This window comes from Cynoglossus semilaevis, chromosome 16, assembly GCF_000523025.1.
Source record: "Cynoglossus semilaevis isolate Cse_v1.0 chromosome 16, Cse_v1.0, whole genome shotgun sequence".
NCBI lineage: Eukaryota > Metazoa > Chordata > Actinopteri > Pleuronectiformes > Cynoglossidae > Cynoglossus > Cynoglossus semilaevis.
In genome coordinates this window covers 3,862,735-3,875,741 of record NC_024322.1, presented here as the reverse complement: position 1 = coordinate 3,875,741, position 13,007 = coordinate 3,862,735, and the positions used below count along the sequence as shown (strand labels likewise).

At 40.2% G+C, this 13,007-nt stretch overlaps 2 protein-coding genes and 1 long non-coding RNA gene across 6 annotated transcripts in view; 1 reads left to right on the top strand and 2 right to left on the bottom strand.

Moving 5' to 3' along the window:
- Positions 1 to 13,007, bottom strand: part of phf11 (PHD finger protein 11) — a 959,893-nt gene that overhangs the window by 696,563 nt on the left and 250,323 nt on the right. The gene's annotated exons all lie outside the window — the stretch shown is intronic.
- The window catches only part of LOC103391767 (kalirin), a 93,285-nt gene that overhangs the window by 21,888 nt on the left and 58,390 nt on the right, over positions 1 to 13,007 (top strand). The gene's annotated exons all lie outside the window — the stretch shown is intronic.
- On the bottom strand, positions 2,860 to 12,684 carry LOC112488348 (uncharacterized). Its single transcript, XR_003052322.1, has 3 exons — positions 12,095 to 12,684; positions 9,099 to 9,197; positions 2,860 to 4,066 (listed from the first exon to the last, which is right to left on the bottom strand). It is a non-coding gene; the product is annotated as an uncharacterized LOC112488348 (long non-coding RNA).

Here is a 13,007-nt window from a genome sequence, read left to right as displayed (position 1 = left end):
CAATGTAAATATTAAAATAATTCAATTTGAAAATGCAGTCTTAAGTGGAGAGATGCATTGAGGATGCACCGTGGTATGTATATTTGGTATTTATTTAATCATGATAAAGGTGAACTAATCTAGTCTGCCTGGTCATTAGACAAAGCAATGGGCAGGGGTCTGGACTTGGTGGCGACGGTTGTGGAACGATGCTTATGGAGCATCTTAAACCATTGGTTGCAAACTCCTGGCTTGGGGGCCACTTCTGGCCCACAAACACCCCACGTCTGGCCTGTTATGATTTGTTGACCAAATTTGCCATACATGATAGCATTGTACAATATTTATATTGAAAAGTAAAAGTTTTTCTAAAATGTGTATACTGTATATATATATATATATGTATTGCAAATCAAACACAGATGTGGTCCGCCGATCACATGATGACGTCAGAAGCAGCCCTCAGCTCATTGGAGTTTGAGACCCCTGCTCTAGACTGACAGTCACGCTCTGCACTGCATCTTCGCTGGACAGAAGGGGAGCAGCAGTGAACAGTCTCCTGTCACACTGTTGTAGAACAGAGTGATCCAGGAGGTTGTCAGACATTATAACACTGCAGCTGTCCGCCCATCCGTCCCTCCGTCTGTCTGTCTCTCTGACTATCCATCTATCCACTGGTGCATCACTTTTTTTTGTGTCATAGATTTTGCTTGACATTTCGTGTTAAGATGGACATGGTTAATTGGTTACCCATGGCCATGCAGTCATGTTAAAAACAGCTCTTATGAGATTTGAGACCATGTGTCCAGCAGCAGGACTCGATGGCTTGTCCATGTGCTGCTGGTAGTGGTTTGTCGGTGTGCACTGCTTTTGTGAGACTAAGACCAGAACATGTGGTGGCAAAGGTCTGTGATCTCTACAGGTCTGTTCCACACTGATAAGACTGAAACTGCTGAGTTTAGAAACGTAGCTGTCATTTGTTGGGGGAGGTGGGGCCACAGTGGTACGATTTCACCAGGAATGCTGTTGCCTCAACTTTTAACTCTGAAAGTTAATCTCATCTGCAAAATATTTAAGTTCACCATTCTACCTGATATGTTGTATGTTTTAGGAAGAGAACCACACAAATATGGCCAAAACACTTCACTCTAGATCAGGAATGGACAAACTAAGGCCCGGGGGCCGGATGTGGCCCATTCAAGTTTTTAATCCGGCCCGCCAAATTTTTCCACATGATATAATTTATTTATATTATCATTATACATCTTCCTTTTCTCTGCAATACCCACGTTTCCCCAATAGATGGCGCAGAAAACAATAGAAGCATTTCAGCATTCTAGCCTTTATGCATGCAGGCCCCCCTGTTCAATTTTAGGACAACTGTGGCCCACGAGTCAAAAAGTTTGCCCACGCCTGCTCTAGATTAACTGACTGTTATTTATTTATTAAAATGATCCTTCTTTTTTCTGGGACGCCTAAACAAGGTGAGAACAGAACCAAGTCGAGCTCAATATCAACTGAAACAAATGTAGTAATAGATCCAACCAGCTGCTGCAACCCAATCCTGACAGTCAACACATGCTTACTAGGTTTGACGACCAGCGCGTCTTTGATCGGGTCTTTGTAAACTGCATCACCGTCAGTGATCTGTGAATGCAGCTCGGCTGAAGCCTCGTGGAATTAGATGGAGTCAGACGTCAAATCCGGAACAATTGTTCGGTGTCATTTTGAATTCTTTTTAGATGTAAGTGGAGTGACGTCAAGCCTGACTTACCCCCAGCACCAGCACCAGTGCCACCATCATTAAGCCCCCATCTCTGCAGTAACACATGAGGACCAGCAGCCGGTTGTTGAGGCAGCTGTTGGTAGAAAAGAAGCTGGTGTCACCTGTTGGTTTCTAATGACATTTAAGCTCACAGACACACAACCATCGACCCACTACCACGTACACACACGTACAGTATGACCGATGCGTTGTGTGTGTGTGTGTCTGTGCTATTAACTCTTTTTCAAAACGGCTGGATCACTAATCTTTCTGATATCACTTAAATATAATACATTTGTGTTTTGGAACACTGTAGCTGTCCTTACTTTAGCTTTATATTTTGGCTATATTCAGCGCCCTCTAGCGGATGTCAGTGTGAAAATAACAAACATGTGAAATTATCTATTTTAATATATAATCCCAGCCAAATGATTAAAAAAGTGTGATTTATAATCCGAAGAAATGCAATACTTAATCCTCGTCACGTAAATCGTTTTGGATTAAAGTTCTGCATAAATGTAAATTACTTTTGTTCATTCTTAGATATATATTGCAATATTTTTCTATGTTCTTTCTAGCTAAATGGGGGTCATTTGGAGTAATGCATGTTATGTTTCTTGAGAATTTGGTTGTCTTGACTCTGACACTGATATTCACTGAAGGCAGTTAACTCTCCAGTCTTGGAATTTCAAGGTTACGTCGTGGTTTTCATACGACACCGTGCCGCGAGTCCCAACTAAAATCTGATCCTGATAAATGAACGCAGACACTTTCATTACCAGCTACATTGCACTCCTGTGACTTTTTTAAAAATTTGGCCGCAGTTGTGTAAGTCTGGGAAAGGAGCCCTCCCTTTTCCTCCGCCTCAGACGCATTTGCCAGAATGCTGTGTCTGTTGTGAATTTTACAGCTTTAATAAGTGTAACGGATGTCAGCTGGCTGCCTAAGCATCATAAGTGTCACTTTCACGCTTTAATGAAAAGCTCATATCTCTTACGGATTGTTGTGATGTGAATAGAGCTTAAAAACTCGAATCATCCGACCTGCGCACAGTATCTCACCGGTCGAGGACTGTGTTAGTAGAATAGAGCACCAAAATCTCACCGGTCGAGGACTGTGTTAGTACGTTCTTATGATGGTAACTGCGTTAATGTAGGCTGACCTTTGACCTGTACATGTCTAGAAATGCAGAACACCAGCTGTGTATGTGTAGGGGTGTATCTACATGCGTAGCTGTACGTACTGCACGTGTGTGGTTGAGAGCTACTGTCGACTTTAGCCCTTTGTCATCAGAATGGAAACAGTATAAATAGCGGATTTCGTATCTTGAGAAGTTGCTTAAAAAGTTGCTGATGTCTTTGGCGTGACAGGAGGACAAAAATCAGGAGGACACTTGTGACACTGTGGCCACATCATCCTTTAAGGGACGTTTTTTGGGACCCATGCATCTAAGGGACCCGTCTTTGTATAGAAATATCTACAGTGAAACATATCCTTTGTAAAGATATTCTATATTCTAGAAATATTATGAGCAGCTCAATGGTTTGTGGACACTCACCTTGTGTTTTAATGATATTCTTAAGACACCTCTACACTGGTGGAGGTTTGGTTTAGAAGTTAGTTGTTACCTACCTAGTTACCTAGTTGTTATCTAGGCCAGATGTCTCCCGAAAAGGTAGCAAGAGCATGGTTAATTTTATAAAGGTGATCTTTCAATAGTCGTGTTCCACGTTTTTAGATTTTCTCTTTTGTGGCCTAAGTATCTCCGTTTTAGTGCGATGGAGTTGTACGTCACTGTTTGATGTCAAAGGAGTTAGGGTCCGTGATACGAGGGCCTATGGCTCGACACCATAATGGACCCAAAACATGCTGCAATGATTATTAATCTCATCGCTTCTGGGAAAACCTCAGCATCCCACAAGTGCAGCTGGAAAGTGTTGGTTGTCCCATGTGAGTGTGAGAGACACATTTACACCCACATGCATTTAGCTAATACCGTTACCATTGAGCACTTGTACTAGTCCTCAGGCTGTGGGTAGAATGTTGTGTAGAAACTGTCATGGGGCAGAGGAAACGTTCCATACAGACAGGGTGCAAACCACTGAACCACTGGTGCCAACTTTATTACTAATACACTCTCAAATGTAATGGAATCATTTTTTTATGTTTATTTTTTTATGTTTATATTTAGCTTTCTTCTGTAGGTTTTCAGGTTTAAGTGTACAACCAGCTGCTGGTGCTCCTGAACGTAGTCTGCCTTTCTGGACGGCGAGTATTATTTCTTCGGCGTCGACAGGAGAGGGTGGCGACCATAGCAACCAGCTGCATACAAGCATCAAACAAATGGGATAGGTCATTGATCTTAGACAGACACACACTTACACACACAAACTACAGAGGAACCAAAACATTAGAGCCACTCTGCTTCCCACTACCAAATGAAAAAAACATGTAGGCACTCTGAAAGACTTCTGAAGACGAGTGTGTGTGTGTGTGTGTGTGCGGGCATGTATGTGTGGGTGCATGTGTGTGGTGGCAACGGTGGTTTTTGTGATACACTGTTCCTTTGAAACGTTGCTAGATACTAAATCAATGATGGATCACAAAGACGTGTTTAAGATTGTGAAGCTTGAAGAAAAGTTTGATTCAGACATTAGCCACCTGCTGTCATTTACCTTGGACTTTCCTATGTGGAGGCTTAAGCGTCCAGCAGAGGGCGCTCTAGGAATTTCACTTTTGACAACCTGGCATTTCTGTACTTTTTTGCTTTAAGCAAACTAATAATTGCATTAGCATTTCAAGACACCAAACACAATAGTTTCACACAATAGTTGGTAGATACCATTGTTCTGCGTTCCATAAAATGTGCTGTAGAAATTGCTGCTGTTGCGTCTGTAATTGCTAACTGACCTTTACTGCTTCTGTCAGGTTGACAAACGCAACAGAAGAGCCCAGAAAAAGCAGCACAATTTGGGTTTAAAGAATTCTCTGCAGCATTGAAAACGCTACCTTTTCTATCTGTCGGCTTAACACCAACAAAGCAGATCTTATCAGCTCTTCACTTTAGATCCATTTGCTTGCTGACATGATGTAAAGCAGAAACCCAGTCTACTGGATTCAACCCAGATACATATGGGATGTAATGATTTCCAGGGGGGCATAAAATCCAGCCACAGTCTCCAGCATCTGAGAGGTCTGTTATTTGAAATAATGCTGATGGGAAAGCTTTAATTATCTCGCACTCATCTACGTCACTGCGGAGATAAAAGCCTTTGTTTAGTCAGTCGTTTATTTGCATCTTTTATGAAGATGCAATTATTTTATTATGCTGTAAACCTATAGTAAAGTGAACGTATATTTCAACAATGATTTGTTATACCAGTGTGTGGTTCTTCATCGTCCTGTTCTTCTACATGCTAAGAATATTAAGAAAAGTACTCCAAAAGGTTTTTCTCAATTCCTCAAGCATTGTTTTAATATTCATTTCTAGATATTGAAACATATTTCTACTTCTTTTCTGTTGCTTTTGGATCCTGTCTCGAAGTCTCTGGCAAACATCAGCAGTCGATTTATAGGACCCTCGAAGAGGGCCAAAAAGGGTCTTGACGTGATGATCGAGCTCTTGTCTACACAGCCGGCCGCAGGTTGTTTCACTGTTGCAAATAATTGGATAAAGAGACCAGCAATAAGGTTTGTGTCCCCGTGTGCTGTTGTGGGGTATTTTTCCAATATGCAAAACAAAGCAGGTCTCCATTAGAAAGTATGAAACCTAGAACTGGTTATAGCAGGGGCATCAAACATATGGCCCGAGTGCCAAAACTGGCCCGCTAGGGGTTTCAGTCCGTCTCGCTATGATGAATATAATAATAAAATATACTGTATATATACACATATATACTATATATATATATATATATATATATATATATATATATATATACATACATACATACATACATTTATATATGTATATATATATACATAGGCTATATTGATTTTGAATTCCATTTAAAAACATACGATGAAGCACATGCGTCATAGGTTCATAATTGGACACCATCCATGACTGACCACTAGGACCACCTAGCAGAAGACTGGCTGCAGAAAACATCAGTAAACATCTGGGTTCTGAATGCTGATGTGGTTGTAACCTTGAGGCTTTAAAATGTGGCATTGTTTTTCAGCTTAATGACTATGTCCATATCTTTTGTATTGTCTATGGTCACAGTCTGTTTAGTCTACATTGCCATTGACTGTTGGTAATGGTGCATTGATTCCATTGGGGGTGGTTTTCTTTTACCTCCCCCTCTCTCCCAGTTTTGCTCTTTTACTGTTGTAGCAACCTTCTATTTAGATTTTTGTAACTGTGTTTTTTTGACGGCGCCCCCATTACCCCAAAGTCATTCCTACCCCAAAGACTCTGGGGCAGAATGAAGTACCACTTTCCACACTCTGGCCTGCACTCATCCACTAGGCCCTGCTCTATGTGCTGAGTGAAGCAGGCTTAATTTGAATTTATTGTCCTGCTGCTTGCTAGCATGTAAATGAAGCCCGAGCCACTTATTCTGATCAGTCATTCATTCATGGATATTATCCCAGCTTATTCACTTCAGTGTTTTGTGCTAACAAGGCCATGCACAGCGACCGGCGCAGCCTGCTGTTTCTTCTTTGTGCTTAGCAACTGTTGCTGCGTTGGAGCATTTTAAAAATAGAGAATTTACTGGCTCTATTTTTTTTTCCTGATGTTATTCATTCCTACATGTTGGACCGCATTAAAACAAACAGAAGTTAATTCAGCAAAAATGTTTTTTCCCACTTTTCGATTAGCCTAGTCATTTTTTTCCGAAAAAAAGAACCCATGTTTTTTTTCTGTACTTAATGTGTTCTAGTAGCAGTTTAACCCTATTTCCTTCTCTCATTAGAAAGCTACAACATGACAGTTTTCATTAAGCTGTTAGCAAGAAAACCATCAGAAAAAAAAAATCAAAGCAGCATACATAATAATCCTATAAGATTTAAGAATCTAAAATATACTTGTTCCTGTGCTGTTGAATTTTTTTTATAATTTTCAACAACAACACCAAAACAAAAATATCTTTTAGAAGGCCAACAATTAGCCAGAACAATGTTTTTTTTTTATCAAATATAGTCAATGACTGAGTTGCATCATCTACCTGTAGACCCCGTCCAGACACTGGGGGAGCATGGGATATGTTCTGCAGTTACTAAAAGTGCTGATGTGAAACTGCTTCCAATACGAGGTTGTGACATCCACCGTGTTAACAGGTGCTTGTCATCCCCTTCTGTGGTTTCGTTCCCAGTGCGGTATTTGGTTTTTCCTTTTCAGACAACTCTCCACGTGTTCCAAGTCGGTAACTCCACTCTGTTTGTTAGAGATGTTTCGCTCTCGCCAGGAGGCATCTTCATTGAGAACCGTCAAAGACAGGGGTCCAGGTGCAATTTGAGGCCCATTAAATATTAACACTGTACCAGTTTTATTGACCTTACTCACAGTTTGATTTGTATTCAATAATAAACCAAATCCAACTACAGTTCAATAAGCTGTATGGGTGGTCCGCATGAAGTTCGTCTAAAAACGACATAGTTTTTGCTGTGGCTAGAGTAGAAAATAAAACAGTATATTAGTGCTTGTTAAAGAAGTGACTGATGCAGTACTACCACCATGTGCTCAGTTTGATAACCTATGCAGCCCTTTCAATCTACATGTGAAAGACTGAAAGTTTTTTTTGCAGCCCTCTACGTCGGTGTTCAAATAAACAAACTAATAACCTTCTAGCTTAAATATACTCAGAATTTGACTAAAATCTCTGCCTGTTTAGTTGAAGACAAGGCTGATATAGTGGCAGGAATTGAAGAAAGACACTCACAAAGATCTTCTTCAACCCAGTGATAGTGTTTTTGTTTTCATGGCCATGTGCTGCCACCTAATGGAAGGGTATTTAACTGTTCAGAATCTCATGCATTGACAGACGAAGAAAAATTATTTGCTATAAGATATAAATAAGATTTTTTTCAGTGATAGTGTGCCATGACACAGTGGTTGGGAATCACTGCTCTAGGGGGCACTGTTAGCCCAAGTTTGAGCCACGACCCAACGGTTAAGACTCACTGATATAGAGGATATCTTTTACCCTGCAATACCATCGGTGTCATGTCTCACATGATTAATTATGGAAATAGAAACACACTCTTCAATGTCACTAACAGTGTAAAAAAGCGATATTTTCTATTGAAATTAAAACAAAGGGAGAGAACCAGGGAGGTTGTCTGCCGTACTGCATGTCAGGTCAATTCAATGGCCCCAAGTTATTTAGTCCCCTGTGCTTTTTACTGCCATATGTTACGGTAATCACTGCTGTACTGCTACTGTATTGTACATGTGTGTATTCAATGAAGGTCCCTGATGAAGAAAACTTATGTTGGATCAAAGTTATGTCTGTGTGAGTGCGCTAGCCAGAGAGAGAAAGAGAGGGTGAGACAGAGAGAGAGAGAGAGAGAGAGCCAGAGAGCAAGGATAAGATGACTGAAAATGAGAACAAAACATTCTGGGCTGATATTTCAATACCAGAGCCTTAGCACACATTTGGAGGCTTTGACCGCACGTGTTTTTTTTTTCATGTTATGCTAATGAAATGTTTTATTAAGAGACGGGCGAGAGATGACAGCGCAGACAAAATGTTCTTTCTTCTCGCCCTGACTCTCCAACTTCCTTTGTAACTCTCTTTGAATTTTTAATCTTTTGATGCGAAAAAGTCTGCTTAACAAAGGAAATAAAACCAAACAAATGGCACACAACAAAGAGATAGCAATTTGGGCTTTTATATGGCTTCATCCAACACAGCAGTGTGCCTTAATAGTAAAACATCGTGTCCTTCCCACACATGCATAGAGGCAAAAGCAGAGTTTTAGATACGCTAGAAGGAGAGCGTTAGCTTAGCAATAGTATCTGGTCTTTTTACATACTTGAAGTGGAAGGTTAGCATATCTTGGAGTTAGCTACATTGTAATGTCTGTTTTGTTTTAATGATTGGCAAAGAGTGTTTCAATGGCTGAGCTGTCCTTAGAGTGCCCCTACTGGATAATGAGGTAACTACTTTAGACAGTCGGGCTTATTTGATTGTAAATGTGAACCTTGACCCTCATGTTAAAACGGAGGGTATTGGAGTTGTCGAAATGAGGTCGAGTTTGACCATGACGTGAATGTCATTTTCTTTAATTGCTGCATATAGATCACTGCTAAAAACAGAAAACATTACTGTAGCTAATTTGAGCCTCTTAAAGGGATTACTGCAGACCCAAATTAAACCTCTGAAATACCGCCTCTGTGTCTGACCTTAAAGCATTCCCACTGGCCTTGTGGTACACCCATTATCCAATCAGAGTTTTCTCAGCATGGAATTAAGGCTGCGATTCCTGCAGATATGTGGAAAACCTGAAAAGGACAGAAAACGTGTCTGAAATACTGCAACAAGAGTGGATATGAGTACTTAGCATCTTTGAGTTTCAGTTCTTTAGATATCAGATATCATGCCATATGGCAACGACTGCAACTTGGTTTGGGTAAAATACAGCTCCGTCTCATAAAAAAATATATTTCCACACCACATGTTCAAGAATGTTTGGCAGAAACATTTTTCTTACATGATGTGTCTTTTGACGCGCTGGAGACCGATAGTGTCACATCGTGAGACACAGTCGTCAGTGAATGAAGACTTTTTGAAGGAAGTGTGAGAGGAGAACAGTTGGAGGCAATTTCAAGAGCGACTTTGAAGGATTTGTTGTAGACGGCTGTGGTGTTAGGAGGACATTCTTGTGGCTTCTTTTGGGGAGAAAGTTGAAAGACACCGAGGAGAAAATGTGGGCTTTCCATTGTCTAAACCGTTCCCAAACCAGGAAATACAGTCCATAGTGTGGCAGAAATTGTTGTTGGAAAATATAAATAGTACCTACAACTAAAAATTTTAAAGGGTAGACATTTTTGTTTGTAAGTTAATTGGCCAGTGTGCAATCATCCCTGAAGCAAAGCTACTTTCACTTGTATTTATCCATTCATTCATTGTTTTCTAACAGCTAGCTAAGTATCCAAAAATGTCTTTAATAAAAACCAGTTAATGGGGGGTAAATCTATGAAATAACTACCCCCTGCCAAACTGTGTTTAAAGCTACATTTCTAGCATTTTCTTCTATTAGCTTTTAACTAGAATTTGGTCAATTTCTACATTTCCTGTACTTTTCTTGCAGCCAAATTGTAGTTTTTTGTTATCTTTCAGCTTCTATTCACTTTTAAACATTTATTCAGATATCTCATAGGGTAATCATTTGGATGATTTCGTTTTTAGCTGTCAATATTTAGCTACATCTCTCAACTTTTTTGTGTTTTGACTTATTATTTAGCAATTTTTCACATTTTCTGGCTTTATTGTCGTAATGAGTTTGTTATTTTTTGCTAACAGCTAGCTAAGTATCCAAAAATGTCTGTAAAAAACTAGTTAATGGGGGGTAAATCTCTGAAATAACTACCCCCTGCCAAACTGTGACTGACAGATCCCTCCATAAACACCATGTCAGGGTACATAATGAAGTGAAATAAACTACAAATCAGCCTGACTCTGACTTTTTATGAAGAAACCACAGAGCGGCAGCTGTGATCAGAGCTCGACAGCAGAAAGAAGACGAAAGATTTCGCTCCTTTTCCTTATAGTTTTCAAAGCTCAAAATGTCCACCAAGCATGTTAAATTTATTATTTTGACTTATAGATTTTTGCACCCTTTGGGTTTTACTCTTTACTTGATAAATCAGGGGTGTCAAACATACGGCCCCTGGGCCAAAAACTGGCCCAATAGATACATTTTGAATGTAGAAAAAGCACAAACAGTTCATTTTCGTGATTTTTTTTGTCACTGTTATCTTTCTTTTAACCAATTCTCAATAATATATTTATGAGCTGACCTCAGAAACCTGCAGGAAATGTTAGAATTTTTTTCATATGTCTTTGTTAACAAAAATTTAATCTTACTTCTATTTAAAAAAAAAAATCCAACTTGGACTCGTTTTAAAACCTGTAGCGTCTCCATTCAGAAAAACATTTATTACAGAGAATATTCCAACGGCGATGAGTTAATGTCAACAGCAGCTGCGTCCGTCCACTGGGTTTCTGCAGCTGATGAAGACAGCAGAGCGATGTGGGGGGTGGCGGGGGGGGGGGGCTCGGGCTCTGTGGGAGGGAGGAGGGAGGGGTCTGCTAAGGAGTGATGGGTTAAACAAAATTATGCACAGCTGCGGCGCTCAAAGTTTAGTCTGAATTAATGTGGTGGAAACACTGATGTTGTTTTACTCTATTGGACATTTCACGAGACATTACTCAGCAGAAATTGGATGAAGACAAGAGAATGTCTTCTTTTTTGCACTCGTAACGGGGATTAAAGACACTGTGTTGTAATGTGTTTCTGATCGTAGATTAAAATCCACAGAGTTAGAGTTCACGCTCTTAGGCGCGGGTGTCAAACTCAAATTCACAGTGCGCTAAAATTAAAAACAGGGACGAAGTCACGGGGCTAACATAATATTTATTTAAAAATTGACTGCAATTGTACGTGTTTTGAAATGAAATTACAATTGAAATTTGAAACATAACACACATCAGTGGTATTTGTTTCTTTATCTGTAGCCTTTCCAGTTCCTTTTTAATGTAAATCTTTTTTTCAAAGACAAAAAACTAAAATGTATGTGCTATAACCTAGCACATACACCGCTGATACTACAGATCCTGTCAGTATATAGGGGACATATACTGGTGGGCCAACTCTGGTACATATGATGTGATCTTGCGGGCCAAATATAATTACACTGTGGGCCAGATTTGGCCCCCGGGCCTCAGTTTGACACGTTTTTTCATTATTTGTCATTGTGACACAGCACACCACTGCACACCCATCACCAAAGTGAACAGTGGGAAGGTTATAAGCGCCCAGGTGCCTTCCAGACCCAAGTCCGCTTCCTTAACCACTAAGCCATCATCACTGCCACCTCTAAATTAAACAGAATGACAAACCAGGTGAGATCTTTCAGCTAATAAAATCAGGTAAAAAGGATGAAAATATTTAAAATGATAGTATTTTACAGTAACTGCACTGTTATATATTCAAATGATAAAACAAAATTGTGGTCATAAAATTGCATACCTTTGTGTAACAATTGGCAATTTGTAGAAAAATTACTCAGACACAATGAAAAAACACTTTAATAGCTAGACAGTTGATAGCTGATGGCAGTAAAGGTATGAAAACGTACTAATTTGAACAATGCTAATTCAGTCATTCTTCGTGTACCTTGTGGAGCTTGTGATAGTGAATCATCTACGTCCGTTTGACACCCAGTCTTATCAACTGTCCTCTTGTCCTCCCTCAGTACGCCCATGTATCTTCCCAGTAGATCAGCGTCTTCTCCCCCTGCTTTGGCAGCTCCATCTGTAACATCCTTTGTCCTCATGTCCAAACCATCTAAACAATGTCCTTATCTCTAATCTGTTCAATCTAAGCTGTCCATCTGGGTTACTCCCAATGAAACCTCAACATATTCGCACCGTCTTACACCTCCAGCCGAGCCTCTTGTCTTCTAGGGCAAAATGTATGATGTACGGTCTCCATACCTTACGTCAGAGCAGGTCGCACCAATATTTTCCACTTGTATGATTCCAGAGATATTTGGAGTGGAAAAGTTCAGAGGATCAGGGTTGGGCTCCGTTGTATCACAGTTCCACTTAGAGACCTGTGAAGTGGAGTTTTCTCTCAGGAAGAGGTTGTGTTCCACTTGAAGGACTTTATAGTTTCTTACAGGAACCATGGCCGTGTTGGTGAAGCACTGAAAAGCTTCAGGATCAGAGCCAGGGCCAGCTCTGACTCACCGTCACCTTCCTGTTAAAGACAGGACGTAAATCTAAATTGTAAGTGTGTGTGTTCAGACCATCGCCTTCCTGCGTGCGTGCGCGTACGTGTGTGCCCAGAAATCACAAAGGCTGTTTCCTTCTTAAAACAGTAATGACCAAATGACAAACTGCACACACACCCAGAGAAAAGACTGTAGGTGTTGGTCTTTCTTTTTAATTTTCTGGCAGAAAATTAAAATTTTCTACACTGTAAATATGCACAAATTACCAAAATACCTCTGCAGGAATATTCATCCCAAACAGGATATACAGTAGTACGACATATTGACATTGTTGGACTCTGGCATGACAGAACC